The sequence below is a fragment of the Perognathus longimembris genome, chromosome 3 (genome assembly GCF_023159225.1).
Source record: "Perognathus longimembris pacificus isolate PPM17 chromosome 3, ASM2315922v1, whole genome shotgun sequence".
NCBI classification, from domain to species: Eukaryota; Metazoa; Chordata; class Mammalia; order Rodentia; family Heteromyidae; genus Perognathus; species Perognathus longimembris.
The window spans coordinates 95,522,542-95,538,969 of NC_063163.1; the positions used below are offsets into that span (position 1 = coordinate 95,522,542).

The following is a 16,428-nucleotide window of genomic DNA, read 5'->3' on the forward strand; positions in this document are numbered from 1 at the left end:
TTGGGGAACCTCTCCCCTTCCCAGTAAGGCGTGACCAGGGTAGTTCAGGATGTGACCTCAGCAGATGAGGAAGTGACCTCAGAATCTGGGGTCCTTTGCTGACTCACAGTCAGGTGATTACTGGTTTCAGGAAGGTAAAGAAGTGAGGAGGGGCTGCTGTCCCGGACAGACCTAACAGAGTCAGGTGTTTTTGTTCTGTTTTGTGTGTATCAGTACTAGGGCTTAAACTCAGGGCCTGAGCACTGTCTTAAGTTAGCATTTTTCATTCAAGACTGGAATTCTATCACTTGTAGCCACAGCTCCACTTCCAGCTTTTTGCTGGCTAATTAGAGATAAGAATCTTACACATTTTCCTGTCTGGGTTGGTTCTGAACCATGATTCTCAGATCTCAGTCTCCTAAGTAGCTAGGATTACAGGTGTGAGCTACTGGCTTAGCTGGTAGCTAAGCTTTCCTAGAGACCAAAAGTAGAGACTAATGATGCCAGACTTGGGCCTGGAAAGGCCAGCAGGGGACTAGACTTCAATGAGATAATAAAAAAATCCTGAGGGGGTGGGGCAGGGAGATAGGGAGGAGTAAGTGGGAGAAAATGAGGGATTGGGTAAGAGTGTTTAAGAACAGACGTACTGGGGCCTATGACCTAGTGGTAAAGCGTTCGCCTCATGTACATGAAGCCCTGGGTTCGATTCCTCTGCACCAAATACATAGAAAAAAGCCGGAAGTGGCGCTGTGGCTCAAGTAGCAGAGTGCTACACTTGAGCAAAAGTAGCCAGGGGCAGTGCTCAGGCCCTGAGTCCACACCCCAGGACTGGCAACAAAAACAAAACAAACAAAAACAAATGTACTCATCACTTCAATTATGTAACTGTAACTCCCCACCCCCAGTAAACACCTTTTCAATAAAGACAAAAAAAGAAAAATCGCTGCAGGAGGATGGGGTTGATGATGAACGGCTGGTGGGTTATCAGTGGTGTGGGCGGCTGGGCGAGTGTTTGCCCTAGCCTTCCCTCCACTGGGCTATGAGTCCCTAGCCAGATCCTGTTGCTCACATTTCTTATCTGCGAATCACATCCAGATAACTACAGAAATCCTGCTCGGATGAAGGAGTTCATGGAAGCAAAAGCCATGAGCTTTCCAACGGCGGAGCTGTGGCATTCTAGACAAGCATTCCAGTTACAGGCTCATTCACCATGCCCAAGCTAACAACCATCCAAGACATGAAATTCTGATCACTTCAAGGAAAAGGAAGCAATGGATCCCAACCGAAAGCTCACAGATTTAGAGCTGCCTATATATTCATCAAGGAAAACTGTATACGACCAGCAAGATTTGATGTTTGCTCAGGTCTCAATTTCTTTAGAGCAATCACTCCTTTAAAGAAGGGGGCACTAGGGAGGGGGAAAGTGGGAGAAAAATGAGGGAAGAGATAACAGGTTTGATAAGAAATGTACCATTGCCTTGTGTATGAAACTGCAACCCCTCTGTACATCACTTTGACAATAAATAAATCAACTTTAAAAAAAATAAGGAGAGGGTCTGGAAGAGAGTAAACAGAAGACATTATCTGAAAGGAAATGCATTCCTACCTGACTCATGTCATTGTAATTGCTCCGTATATTTTTATAATAAAAATAAAGCAGGGGCTGGGAAGGTGGCTTAGTGGTAGAGTGCTTGCCTGGTATGCATGAAGCCCTGGGTTTGATTCCTCAGCAACACATAAACAGAAAAAGCTGGAAGTGGTGCTGTGGCTCAAGTGGCAGAGTGCTAGCCTTGAGCAAAAGAAGCCAGGGGCAGTGCTCAGGCCCTGAGTCCAAGGCCCAGGACTGGCCAAAAAAAAAAAAAAAAAAAAAGAAAGAAAGATAAATGATATTTCAAAAGAGATAATCTTTTTTTTTTTTTTTCTGGCCTGCAGCTGAGATGACACGTGCCCAGAGAAAAGGGTGAGCCACCGCCTGGCCATGACTTATCTCAAAAGGGACAATGTTATGGGGAGGCTGAAATAGGGAGGATCACATTTTTGAGGCCAGTCTAGGGGAAAACAGTTCTCAAGATTCCCCTTCTTCACCAATAGCTGGATACAGTTCATACTGAGTTTAAACTTAATGCTGAAGAAAAACAACAACAAATGTAAACCTGCGCACCTGTAATTCCAGTCCTATCTTCAAGGCAGGAGGATGATAGCTAGAGGCCAGCTTAGTCAAATCACTAGACTCTCATCCTGTTGTATGATTCAGTGGAAGACTGACCACTAGGTCCTGAGTTCAATATCCAGTACTGAAAAAGAAAAAAACAAAACCTGACCTTTTTACGACTTTTTCTTGAACTGGAGTTTGAACCCAGAGTCTTGAGCTCACTGGGCTTGCTTGCTTCTCTGGTGCTCTACCACTTGAGCCATGCCTCCCACCCTGAGTTTTGTTTGTTTTTTGGTGGTATGAGAAAAACTGTCTTTTCTGTCAAAGTGTGTTGCTTAAAAGTTCCTGCTTAGCTCTTGTTCATGAAAAGAGGAAACACTTTAGGATAAGGAAGGGTTTTTGAAATGTAAGACTTTGCCAGGCAATGGTGGCTTACACATATAACCCTAGCTACTCAAGAGGCTAAAATCTGAGGATCACGGTTCGAAATCAGCCCTGGTAGGAAAGTTCTGTGAGACTCTTATCTCCAATAAGCTACTCGGAAAAAGCTGTAAGTGGCTCATGTGGTAGAGTGCTAGCCTTGAGCACAAAGTAGCTCAGGGACAGTGCCCAGGCCCTGAGTTCAAGCCCCAGGACTGGAGAAAGAGAGAAAGAGAGAAGGAAAGGAAGGAAGGAAGGAAGGAAGGAAGGAAGGAAGGAAGGAAAGAAAGAAAGAAAGAAAGAAAGATAAGGTTTCTTAATCTTGTTTCTTTTCAAGATGGAAGTAAGACATACCTGGGGCTGTTCAAGATACAGCAGAGGATTCATATATTTTTGAGATTACCTCTGTATATTAATCTTATTTCAAATCACCTTATGTAAATGCATTTTACCCTATTCAAACTAGCCAATCATGAGTAGATTCTGAACCTGAGCTCAACCATTGTGAGCAGAAGGATGGAGCCTGCTGTATAAGGGATCAGTGATGGGCTGGGAATATGGCCTAGTGGTAGAGTGCTCTCCTCATATACATGAAGCTCTGGGTTCAATTCCTCAACCCCACTTATATAGAAAAAGCCGGAAGTGGCTCTGTGGCTCAAGTGGTAGAGTGCTAGCCTTGAGCAAAAAGAAGCCAGGGACAGTGCCCAGGCCCTGAGTTCAAGAACCCAGGACTGGCAAAAAAAAAAAGGGGGGGGGGATCAATGGGAGCAGCCTGCCTGCTCTGAGTGCTTGCTTGGCAGATTTTTGGCTAATGGTGCACCTTTCTGCAGAAGTCAATTGTGCCTTGCTGAGACAATTCTTTATTTTCATGCCTATCATTGTGACTCTAATAGTTCCTGGAGAGCATATTTATTTATTTATTTATTATTTTTTTGTCTCTTGTGGGGCTTGAACTCAAGGTCTGGGTGCTGTCCCTGAGCTTTTTTGCTCAGGGCTAGCGCTCTACCACTTTGACCCATAGCTCCACTTTCAGTTTTCTGGTGATTAATGGAGATAAGAGTCTCACAGACTTTCCTGCCTGGCCTGGCTTTGAACAGAGACACACACATACACACATACAGACAGACAAACACACACACACATATTGCACCTGGCAGGCTGTCACCATAAATGCCAATTGGAGTCATCCCTGAAAATCAGCACATATTGCTATCTATAGCCCTGATCTGGATCTCTTTGGATTTATTTGGCACAACAAAGATCAACACAGTGAGATACTGACCGGAAACTGAGGCTGAGTCAAATGAACCCACAAGGATAAGAATATACAGACCTGTGATGCTGCAAACAGACAGGGGGAGGGATGCTGTGGGGGGGGGGCGGCACGTAGTATGGAATGGCAAGTGTCCTTTAACTGTCACATCATGCTACGCAGTCCTTTTATCTTAGAGAACAGGAAGGCAGGGCTCACCAATGCTGAGGGGTTTGTCCCTCCCATACTTCCTGTGACATCATTGGCATTGCATGTGCAAAGGTCCTGAGGGAATCAGGCAAGAGTCAACCACAAACAATGTGTGAGTGACCCTGATTGTGGGCTGAGCCTAGAGTCACTCCTGGATGTCCTCACTGTTGTTTGTAGTGGTGGTCCTTTGGCCACAGGGTTCGAATTCCTTCAAGATCCTGCTGAACAAAGGCTGGGTCAAAGGGAACAGAGGCTAACCAGTGTCATTGTCCCTAAGGCTCCTCTTCCTGTTCAAAGAGTGGCTTTGAGGCCTGGAGAGCCTCACATGGTAAACTTACAAGTCCATGGCAATAGAAAATTTTATTTTAAAATATGGCTGGCTTGGGGAGGGGTTGGTGCCATAGCTCAATTGGCATGGACCAGGCCCTGGATTCCATCCCTGACACCGAAACAATAAAATATAAAAGCTGGGCAGCAGTAGCTCATACCTGTAATCCTAGCTACTCAGGAGGCTGAAATCTGAGAATCACAGTTCAAAGCAAGTCCAGAAAGGAAAGTTTGTAAGACTCTTTTTTTTGGTTCCCTGACTGGGAAACGAATGTAAGACTCTTATCTCCAATTAACTACCTCCCCAACCCCCCCATAAATGAAGCCATGAATCAAGTGATAGGGCACTAACTAGCCTTGAACAAAAAGGGACAGTGCCTAGACCCTGAGTTCAAGCTACAGGATCAGCACAAAAATAAATAAAATTCAAGCCAGATGCTGGTGCCTCCTACCTGTAATCCTAATGACTCAAGAGGCTGAGATCTGATGATCACAATTCAAAGCCAGCCTTGGGCAGACAAATTCCATTGACACTTATTTCCAACGAACCACCAAAAAGCCAGAAGTGGAGCTGTGGCTCAAGTAGTAAAGTGCCAGCCTTGAGCAAAAAAAGTTCAGGGACAGTGTCCCTGAGTTTAGTCCCCAGTACACACACACACACACACACACACACACACACACACACTCACACACACGTAGATGCTGTGCTGTGTGATAGGCAATTCTCCAGCTCCTAGATCCTAACAGCTTTGCTCTTCCCCCGAGGCCAGAGGTGATGTGGCTTCTCCCCCCTCCACTCCCTCAACCCTCCTCTCCTCCTCCCCGCTCCCGTGGGAGGTGGTGGGTCATTTCCTGCCTATGTTGGTATTATTCTCTAGTTTGAATAGCATGGGCTGCTGGCATGAGGTGGTTCTCTAAATCTCATGTCTTAATTATGAAAGGTTTATTATGATCACTTTTGGAACAAACTAGAAAAAGAATGACACTCATTTCCCATAGGCCTCAAATAATTGTTTGTTTCTAGGAACTTTCTCCTAAACTTTCTCCCATTGACAACGAAGTTCCTGGGGCAGAGCCTCCAAGGACTGCAGCCATTGAAGAGAGCGTTCTCATGAGTGCAAGCGGGAACCCATGAGGCTTAAAGGGCAGACAAATGGCATGATCTCAACTCCCACACTATCTACCCTGGAGGGAAAGGTCTAAGATGCCCCTGGCCCCATTTGAGTTTCTGTGTATAGTTCTCACAGTGGCTTCCAGTTAGTCACATGTTGAAGTGACTGACAGTCCATCACCTGACTCAGTTACCAAAAGCTCAAAGCATATTCATCGTAAGCATTATTTAAAATGCCCCCCTTACAGCTGAGCACTGGTGACTCTAATTCTAGCTACTCAGAAAATTGAGATCTGGAGGATCAAGGTTCAAGTTACAGAGAGTCCATCCCCAAAAGAACAAAAAGGAGAGCTGGTGGTGTGGTTCAAAGTGGTAGAGCATAAGCTAGGAGCAAGCACTTTGAATGAGCATGAAGCCCTGAGTTCAAACTCTAGTACTGTCAAACAAACAAATAAGACCTACTTGGGAGACAGTTCTTGAGACTCCCTTTCAACCAGTAGTTGGACATGGTAGGGGTGGGGTGTTTGTCATCTCAGCTTCATGCAAGTCTAAGATTGGAAGGATCACAGTTCCAAGCCAGCCAAGGCAGTACAATCTGTATGATGGTATTTCAGAAGAAGCATGAAACCACCTGTTATCTAAACTATGGTGGAAAGCAGAAAATAGGGTTGGTTCAGGAGTTGGCCCAAGTAGGACCTGAGATCCCTCTCAAAAATAGTGTCTGAGCTGGGTGCCAGTGGCTCATGCCTGTAATCCTAGATACTCAGGAAGCTGAAGTCTGAGAACTGCGGTTCAAAGCCAGCCTGGGCAGAAAAGTCCATGATATTTTTTTTAAAGACACATTTATTCAGCGTCATGATCAGAAGATTACATTTAGCAATCAACAGCATGGCTGCAAGAAAAGAAAAAAAAAGGAAAAAGTCTACATTAAAACCCTTTTGTTGGAATGCTTTACACTTCCCACAGAACAGAAACTAAAATAACCTGTTATACAATTAGTCACAAATACAGTCCTCGAGTTTTTTTGCCCATACACATGAGTATTGTCTAAAACATGTCTTCTTTGTAGCAGCTAGGCCCTGCCATCACTGTGCTTGGCTGAGTTCACAAATCTGTTGTAACCTGTAGCTTCCCTGTCACTTCTCTGCTCTCCTCTCCTGCTAAGCTTTGTTTCCTGGCAACAATTAAACCTTCTGCCACTGCCATAGCTACTGCTGCTGCTGGAACAGCCATAGCCACCTTGGTTTTGTGGTTTGGGGAAGTATTAGCCTCCACCACCATAGGGGCCAGAGCTTCTGCCTCCAAAGTTTCCTCCCTTCATGGGTCCAAAATTTGAAGACTGATTGTTGTAATTGCCAAAATCATTGTAGCTTCCACCACCTCCAAAATTGCTACCATCATTACCAAATCCATTGTAGCCATCCCCACTGCCGCCATATCCACCACCACCATGGCTGCCACCAAAGCCACCTCAACCACTGAAGTTTCCTCCACGACCAAAATTGTCATTGCCACCCAAACCACCTCCACGACCGCCGCCAAAGTTTCCAGAACCACTTCGACCTCTTTGGCTGGAAGAAGCACTAGCCATCTCTTGTTTTGATAAGGCTTTCCTTACTTCACAGTTGTGGCCATTCACAGTATGGTATTTCTGAATGACAATCTTGTCTACAGAGTCATGGTCATCAAAGGTTACAAAAGCAAAGCCTCTCTTCTTTCCACTGCCTCGGTCAGTCATGATTTCAATCACTTCAATTTTCCCATATTGTTCAAAGTAATCTCATGGGTGGTGATCTTCAGTGTCTTCTTTAATGCCACCAACAACAATTTTTTTTTCACAGTTAAGTGGGCACCTGGTCTCTGAGAATCTTCTCTGGAGACGGCTCTTTTTGGTTCCACGACTCTTCCATCCACTTTGTGTGGCCTTGTATTCATAGCCGCATCTACTTCCTCCACGGTTGCATAAGTTACAAACCCAAAGCCCCTGGAGCTCTTGGTGTTTGGATCTCTCATTACCACGCAGTCCGTGAGGGTTCCCTATTGCTCAAAATGGCTCCTCAGACTCTCATCGGTCGTTTCAAAGCTCAGCCCTCCGATGAAGAGCTTCCGCAGCTGTTCGGGCTCCTTAGGAGACTCGGACTTAGACATGACGGCAGGAGGAGGGTAGGAAGAGACACCTGAGCGATGCTTCCTCAGTCGCGTCCACGAAGAGAAAGGAGTAAGTGAAAGAACGTATCCCAAGTCCATGGTATTCTTACCTCCAATTCACCACTAGAAAGCTGGAAGTGGCGCTGTGGCTCAAAGTGGTAGATCACTAGCCTTGAGCAACAATAACTTGCGGACAGTGCGTAGGTCCTGAGTTCAAGCCCCAGGACCAAATAAATAATTTTAAAAATTGGTGCCAAAAAATGCTGGGATGTGGCTCTGCAGTAGAGTGCTTGCATAACAAGTGTGAGAGCCTGAGTTCAAACCCTAGTAATAGCTCAAGCCCAAATTTCCATTGTCAGAGTGGCCATCCAGCTCCAGCTTACATCGATTTTACCCCACCTTCCTCTCAGCTCTGTGCTACTAGACAGAGGCCATGATTGACAGGACCCCAGAGGGTCCCAGGCCTGCTGTTTGCTCCTGACACCTGGTGAAGGGGACTGAAAGCTAGGGTGCTCAAGCTGCACACCTGGATCAGGAGGTTCCAGACCAGGTATGAGCCCCACCCTCAGTGCTGCTTGAATCTGGGATTGCTCTTGTCAAATCTTCCCTAGGGAGACAGGTAACAGCGCTTTCCACCCGGGCTTCTGCCTCTGCTCCTCCCTTCTCACTGTCTCTCTGCTGCTCAAAAATCAGAGCACACGGTGTGCCTTGCAAGTCGCTTGTGAGGACAACCCCCTCCAGCTCCCTGCTCCGGTTCCACGTTTGCTGCCTGGCACACCCATTCCAGTTGTTTTCTTCTCTGGCAGGTGTGTGTGTGTGTGTGTGTGTGTGTGTGTGTGTGTGTGTGTGTGTGTGTGTGTGTGTACTGGGCTTGGACACTGTTTCTTAGGTTTGTTTGTTTTCAAAGCTGACTGATATTCTACCACTTGAACCACACCTCCACTTCTGGCTTTTTGCAGGTTAATTAGAGATAAGAATCTCTTGGATTTGTCTCTTTGGGCTAGATTTGGACCAAGATCTTCCGAACTCAGCCTTCTGACTTGAATGAAAGGTTTAAGCCACCAGCACCTGGCTCAAATTAAAATTGGAAACAAAAGAAAAGCTTGCTTCTAAAACATAAAGCACTGTGGTTGCTGGTGGCTCATGCCTGTAATCCTAGCTACTCAAGAGGCTGAGCTATAAGGATCGTGGGTTAAAGCCAACTCAGATAGGAAAGTCCATGAGACTCTTATCTCCAATTAACCACCAGGAAACCAGAAGTGGTACTGTGGATCAAAGTGGGAGAGCATTAGCCTTGAAGGAAAAGAGCTCAGGGACAGTGCCCAGGTTCAAGCCCTAGGACAAACCAAAAAACCCGAAGAATAAAAATCTTGAGGCACATTATTTGAGTGACTTAACATCTTCAAGCTTCCCAAATGCCAGGCCTTTGAATGCATTGGAAAGGCCAGTGTTTGTTTACTTTTTTGCTTATAAAAAAACCAATGTCTTCATTTCCAAGTCACCTGATATTTTTGGTCTCCTGTACCACATGTAACTTCGCCTGAATAAGAGGAAGCACACTTGCCAGGTCTGTTTAATTTAGTTTAAACAAATCAAAGCACAGATTTCGACTTCCTGCCTGTATAATACTTAACGGCAGGCAGCTTCAAAAGGCAGAATAACTATGTTCTTGTGTGATTGGCTTCTGTTGTTTTATATTATAAACAGTTCAAAGCTTCTCATTGTACAGAAGCCAGCGGACGTGGAGATAGCGTTCTGCCTGGCTGAGAGCTTTTGATTAGTCTTGTGCTAGCTACTAGATTAAATTTAGATGTTGAGAGAATATATATTTATGTAAAGGCTCAGAGTTGGTTTTTCCTGTTTCTGCTGCTCAACTTGTTCTGTAAAGGGTTATCACAAATGCCAGGCGGGGTTGGCGAAGGTCTCCAACTTTGTTCCTTGGCCTAAGCTGGCACATTGTCATAAAGAGCAATGGGAAACAACAAAAAAGAAAACTAAAAACCAACATGCTTACTTAGCCTTTGGTTTTCTTCTACATGAATCAGGTTTAGGAAACTTCACTAATAAGCCATTGCATTCTTGTTGGTGGTGCTGGGCTTGAATTCAGGGCCTTGTGTTTGCTAGGCAAATACTCTACCACTTGAACCACTCCACTAGCTTTTCTTTTTTTGCTTTGGTTATTAGTCAGATAAGATCTTGAACTTTTGCCTGGATCAGCCTCAGACCATGATCTTTCTATTTCTGCTTCCTGGGTAGCTGAGAATACAGACGGACACCATCATTTTGGCTTATGTAGAAATACAGTCTCACTTACCTTTTGCTTAGACTGGCCTTGAACTCTGATCTTCCCACCTCTGCCTCCCAAGTAGCTGGGATTACAGGCATGAGAGATGGCTCTCAGCTGATAATAGCTATTTCTGACTGGGCTTAGGTTTCAGAATGGGGTTTCTGAAGACTAGATGGCTCTGCCAAAGATGTTAAGGTACCTGGAAACCTGAGGCAAGTTCATTTGTTTTAGTGTCAGTCCTCTCAAGGCTCTGAAGGCTCAGGCGCCTTCTTCACCTCTGTCTCTTCCAGGGCTTGAGGTCCTATTGAGCCATCCATGCATTCCAGTGCTAGTCATTGTGATATGTCAAGATCTGCACATGTGTGTTTATATGTAGATTTCTTTCTTTCCTTCTTTTTTTTTTTCTGTTGGTCATAGGGCTTAAACTTGGGGCCTGGGCGCTGTCCCAGTGCTCTTTTGCTCAAGGCTAGCACTCTGCCACTTTGAGCCATAGTGGCACTTCTAGATTTCTGGTGGTTAATTGGAGATAAGAATCCCACAGAGTTTACTCTCTGGGCTGGCTTTGAACTGCGATCCTCAGATCTTCTTTCTAAGTATCTAGGATTGCAGGCATAAGCCCCAGTGCTTGGCCACATGTGGTATTCTGTTGGGGCACAGGGACTTCAAGGAAAGAAGCCAGCTTAGCTGGGAAGTGCATGAATGAGAGCCAGGGAACAGGGACAGGGAAGCTAGACCCAAATTAGCACCAACTCATAGGGCATTTGGGTACCAGATATTCATGATGTCCCTGAACTGGATGGGGACCAGAGGAGGCATCCAGCAGGGTGGCATCATGGCTTGGGCAGTCCAGCAACATAACCCTCCATGTCTAGGCTTTGGTAGTGCCTCTCAGTAGCATGGTTTGGATAGACTTATGGGGCTGCTATCTGGACAAAGGTGGCAATCCCAGAGTCTCATCCAGTGGCGTCACTGAGTGGAATGGCAACTGGCTGTGTCCTTGTCCCCTGACAGAACAGAGTGGGGGAATCACAGAATTTTCCTTTTCCCTACTTGTCCCCGTGGTAGTGTGGACCAGCCATGCCTTTGCTGTCAGGAATTGTGTCCAGAGTCTAGGCAGGCTCTGGCTTCTCTAATCTTTTCCTCATCTTTGCCCAGTGACTATGAGAGTTCCAATTCCATGTTTTCAGTTCTTTGGAAGTGTTGATAAGATGGGAACAGAATAAATCAGTTACAAAGCTACATATTTCCTGGCTTAGGAAGCCAAAAAAAAAATTAAGCATGACCTTGGAAAGGCTCCCAGATTTTTTTTCCCGAGATAATTTTTTCTTCTTTAAAAAATAGGTCTGGGCACTGGTAGCATACACCTGTAATCCTAGCTACTCAGAGGACAGATCTGAAGATCAAGGTTTGAAGCTAACTCAGGTAGGAAAGTCCATGAGACTCTCATCGCCAATTAAACACCAAAAAAGCCAGAAGTGGAGCTGTGGCTCAAGTGGTAGAGCATTTGCTCTGAGCAAAAAAAGCTCAGGGACAGCATCCAGGTCCTGAATTCAAGCTCTAAGACCAGCACACACACACACACACACACACACACACACACACACACACACACCTACACACATACAAAGGTAGTCAAAAGTAACTACAGGAAGAAAAACCTCAGCTTGAGACCAGCCTGGGTAGAAAGTTCTTCAAAAGTTCCTCTCAGCCAGTGAAAAGCATAGTGTCATGTGTCTGTCATCCCAGCTTCTTGGGAAGTGTAAATAAGATGATTGCCTTTCAGGCTGGCCAGGGCATAAATATACTATCCAAAAAATAATGAAAGCAAGAAGGGCTGTGGGTATGGCACAGGTGGTAGAATGTCTGCTTCACTAAGCCAAATAATCTAAGTTCAAATCCTAGTACTAACCAAAACCAAACAAACAAAAAAAGCAAAACAGATATCTAAACATTAGTGCTTTCCTCCCCTATTGTGGGGCTTGAATTTAGGGTCTGGGTGCTATCCCTGAGCTCTTTTGCTCAAGACTACTGCTCTACCACTTTGCACCACAGTGCCACTTCCAGTTTTCTAGTTGTTAATTGGAGATAAGAGTTTCAATGGACTTTCCTGCCAGGCTGGCTTCGAACAGGATTCTCAGATCTCAGCCACCTGAGTAGCTAGGATTACAGGCATGAGTCACCAGCACCCAGCTTAACTTTAGCTTTTTTGTTATTGGTTTTTGGTGCTGGGGATAGAACCCAGAATCTTATGTGTGCCAAGCAAGCACTCTGCTACTGACGTACGCTCAGGCCTCTAGCCTGTCTTACATGGATCATTCAGTGACATTCATTCCATTCATAAAAGTCCACACACATCTTTTTTTGTGGTTAATTGAAAATAAGAGTTTCACAGCCTTTCCTGCCTGGGCTGGTTTCAAACCTTGATCTCAGCCTCCTGAGTAGCTAGGATTACACATATGAGTCACCATCGCCTTGCTAATGATACAGATCCTAATGTTCACATGGGTGGATGTGGAGATTCTGCTCTATTTGGCCCTACGCAATCCTTACACACCTGTCATAGGTGTGCATAGGTGAAGAAATGAAAGATGAGGCTGGAGCTGTGGAGTGGGAACTTCTGGCCCGGGGAAGGGCCTGGCTGTCCAGGACGGCTCTGTGTAGGGTGGTGCTCCCCAAGGATCACCTAGAATCCTTGGGGATCCAGGCTGCCCCATTGGGAACCTCTGGAAACAACCTGCCACGGTATCTCTCAGCCATTGTCCCCTGTGTCATCAGGACTGTGCACCTGTGCATGGAGCCTTAGAGCGCATGCTTGAGTGCAGCCTTTCTTCCTGGGGGAAGTGGCTTCCTTGGGACCACTTCCAGGTTATTTTCCTATTTTTTTTTTTGGCCAGTCCTGGGGCTTGGACTCAGGGCCTGAGCACTGTTCCTGGCTTCTTTTTGCTCAAGGCTAGCACTCTGCCGCTTGAGCCACAGTGCCACTTCTGGCCATTTTCTGTATATGTGGTGCTGGGGAATCGAACCCAGGGCCTCATGTATATGAGGCAAGCACTCTTGCCACAAGGCCATATCCCCAGCCCCCAGGTTACTTTCCTGAGGAAATGGTGCAGGTGGCTTTGGGGTAGGGTGTTCCAGAGGTCTGCAGAAGGTGCCAAGGGTGTGAGGTTCTGAGGGACACCTCAGTGCCAGGTTTGAGTCAAGGCTGGGGGATGGACTTCCTAGGTTTCTGCACCCTGCTTCTTGGGCTGTAGGTGTCAACTGAGGGACTCACTTTTTGATCCAAGATGACCCCTGGCGATGGGCCCACCTCGATGTGGGCGCAGAGCTGGGTGGGATCCCACAGCCACCAGACCAGGTGGCTCTGGAGCTTACAATGCTTGTTGTATTGTTGTGGGGGGGGGCAGATTTCATGACCCATGGAAAGAACAGGAAAGGCCAGTGCCAGGGAGGCTTTGATGGAAGTCACACAGTGTGTTTCTGGGTGTTGAAGGACCTCTGTGTCTGCAATGAGGGGGTTGAGTTGTGGCAGACACTGTGTGGTCTGGACACCTGAGAATGCTTATAATCTAGCACTTCGTAAAGGAGGATTGCTGAGCTGGGCATGGAGCCCCCCCACCTTCCTGTGATGACAGAAATCCAGGTGGATGGCAGTATTTCAAACATTTGGGGCTAATCAGAGTAGGGGAAGTGGGTGCTAGTAGTGGCAGGATTTTTAGGGAGGGATGTGGTCAGAAGCTGCTAGAGCACCCTGTTCCTGAAGCTGACTTAGCTGAGATCTCTTAAAGATAAGCCACAATGTCACTAGGAGGACCAGATCTGGGGAGAGATATCAGGAGGAAAACATTTTTTTTAAAGATAGTTTTTGCTGTGTGTTGGTGGCTCACACCTGTAATCCTAGCTACTCAGGAGGCTGAGATCTGAGGATTTCAGTTCAAAGTCATCCCAGGCAAGAAAGTCTATGAGACTCTTATTTCTAACAAGTACCAAAAAGCTGGAAATGGTGCTGTGGCTCAAAGTAGTAGGACACTAACCCAGGACCCCAGGACCAGTACAAAAAAAAAGAGATACTTTCATTAGCATCTATTATTTGTATAGGGGAATTTCACTGTGATGTTTCCACATACATATACAAATATATCCAATATATTCTAACTAACCTCACCTCCTTTATCATTCTTCCTTATCCCAACTTCTTCTCTCCTGGTGTGTGTGTGTGTGTGTGTGTGTGTGTGTGTGTGTGTGTGTTGGTACTGGGGCTTGAACTTAGTGCCTGAGCACTGTCTCTTTGCTTTTTCCACTTAACGCTGATGTTCTACAACTTAAGCCACAGTTGTATTTCCGGCCTTTTGCTGGTTAATTTTAGATAAAAGAGTTTCTCAGATTTTCTGCCAGGGCTGGCTTGGAACCTTGATCCTCAGCACTCAGCCTCCTGAGTGGACAGGATTATAGGTATGAGCCACCAGCGCCTAGCCCTTTCTTAAAACAATCTCAACAGGTTTTAATGTTTTATTTTCATATAAGCAAATAAATTACTTCAATCATATTCATCCTTTTGTTAATCCTCTCCTTTCCTCCTGGTACCTGACCCCAACAATACTTATTCTATTCTCATGTCACTTATTTGTTTATTTATTTATTTATTTGGTGTTGGCCCTGGCCTTGGACTCAAGACCTAGATGCTATTCTTGGGATGGTGCTCTACCATTTGAACCACAGCTCCACTTCCAGCTTTTAGTGGTAAATTGGAAATGAGTCATAGACTTTCCTGTTCAGATTGGCTTTGAACCATGGTCCACAATCTCAGCCTCCTGAGTAGCCACTGAGTAAGCCACTGGTGCCTAGTTCTTTTTTTTTTCTGAAATGCAAAAGCAAGGCTTTATTCAGGCGAGCTGCAACTCGGGCCTCATTCCTTTACACCGACGCAGCTGAGATAGGGAGGAAACCCTGAGGTGTTTGGGCAGAATTAGGGTACGGACTGAAGGCTGATTGGCTCGGGGCTAGGGGCATTCTAGGACGGTCAAAGATTATCAAGGGAGTTGGCTGTCTGGGTTTTTACAAGCTGTCCTGCCAAATGGGCTAATTGACAGTCTTTCCCAAGGCCAGGCACAGCACAGAGTGGAGCCTGACTTTAAGATAGCTTTCTTCTAGGAATTTGCAGCTCAATAGCTTTATGGTGCCTAGTTCTTATCTTTTTTTTTTTTTTTAGTATATATATTAATTGTGCCAAGGTGGTTCACCATGGAATTTCAGATGTATATATATATTATATTTTAACCCAAATACCCTTGTCTATTGCTCTGTATTTTCCCATCCCCTCTTGTTCAACATCCTGCAGTGAGACTCATTAGGATGGCCACAGATGCTACAAGACAGTTGATCAGGAAGCAGGCTTAGGGTTGGTCCTTGGGGACCCCTGGGGGTGTGTCTAACCTCCCACATGGTGTCACGTGGTGAAGAGGTAGGCTTGATGTGGAAAGGCCAGGACAGAGTAGCATGTTCTGTCTGCCCTTGACAGTCACACCAGAAGCAAGACTGAGCACTTTGGTGTGTGTGGCGGGGGGTAGTAGAGAATGCTGGGGCAGAGATTAACCTATTTATTTCATTATGACAAGAAATCTTCGCTTTGCAAAACTGAAACTCTGTGCACAATAAACACTGACTCCCAGCTAAGTGCTGGTAGCTCACATGGTAATTCTAGCTACTCAGAAGGCTGAGATGGGAGAATCCATGGTTCAGTGCTAACCCAGGCAAGAAAGTTGGTAAGATTCTTATCTCCAATTAACTACCAAAAAAGCTGGAAGCAAGGATGTGGCTCAAGTGGTAGAGGGCTGAGCTCAAGCTCCAGTACTGGCATAAAACAAACCTGAAAATGGACTCCTTGTCTCCCTCGCTCCAGTCCCTAGCCACCACCATTCTACTTCCTGTGTGTATAAATTGATAAACTCTACTGTCTAGAGGCAGACTTAGCAGATCTATTTATTTATTTACATACTTTTGTACATACCTATGTGTTTCACTGAGCATAATGTCCTCAAGGTCAATGTTGTAGAATGTTAAAAACAAACAAAAAATGGGCCTTTTTTTTTTTGAATCTGTAGTCCTGAGGTTTGAACTCTGAGCCTTAAGCTTGCTAGGTAGGTACTCTACCACTTGAGCCATACCTCCAGTCTAGATTTTTGCTGGTTATTGTAGAGGTGGCATCTTGTGGAACTTTCCTGCCCAGGATGACATCAGATTTCAATCCTCTAGATCTCAGCCTCCTGCTAAGATTACAGATGCGAACCACCAGTGCCAGGCTTCCGTTTTCACTGTCTAAAGATCTGAACTGCGAAATGGTTTTCCAGAGTGCCAGCACCATTTTCTCCTCCTTCCAACAGTGCTCATGAGCTCCCATTCCCCCTACCCTCCCCCCGACCATGGGAGCTGTTTTCTGTGTAGTGGAAAACAGCCATGCTAAGGGGACAGTATGTGTGTGTGTGTTGGGGGGGGGGGTGTTCTGTTTTGCTTTGTCTTAAATGAGGCACAACTGTCACACAATGAAA

General features: G+C 45.7%; 1 pseudogene; it reads right to left on the reverse strand.

Moving 5' to 3' along the window:
• Positions 1-6,724: 6,724 nt before the first annotated feature.
• On the reverse strand, positions 6,725-7,668 carry LOC125349376 (annotated as a pseudogene).
• Positions 7,669-16,428: the final 8,760 nt, after the last annotated feature.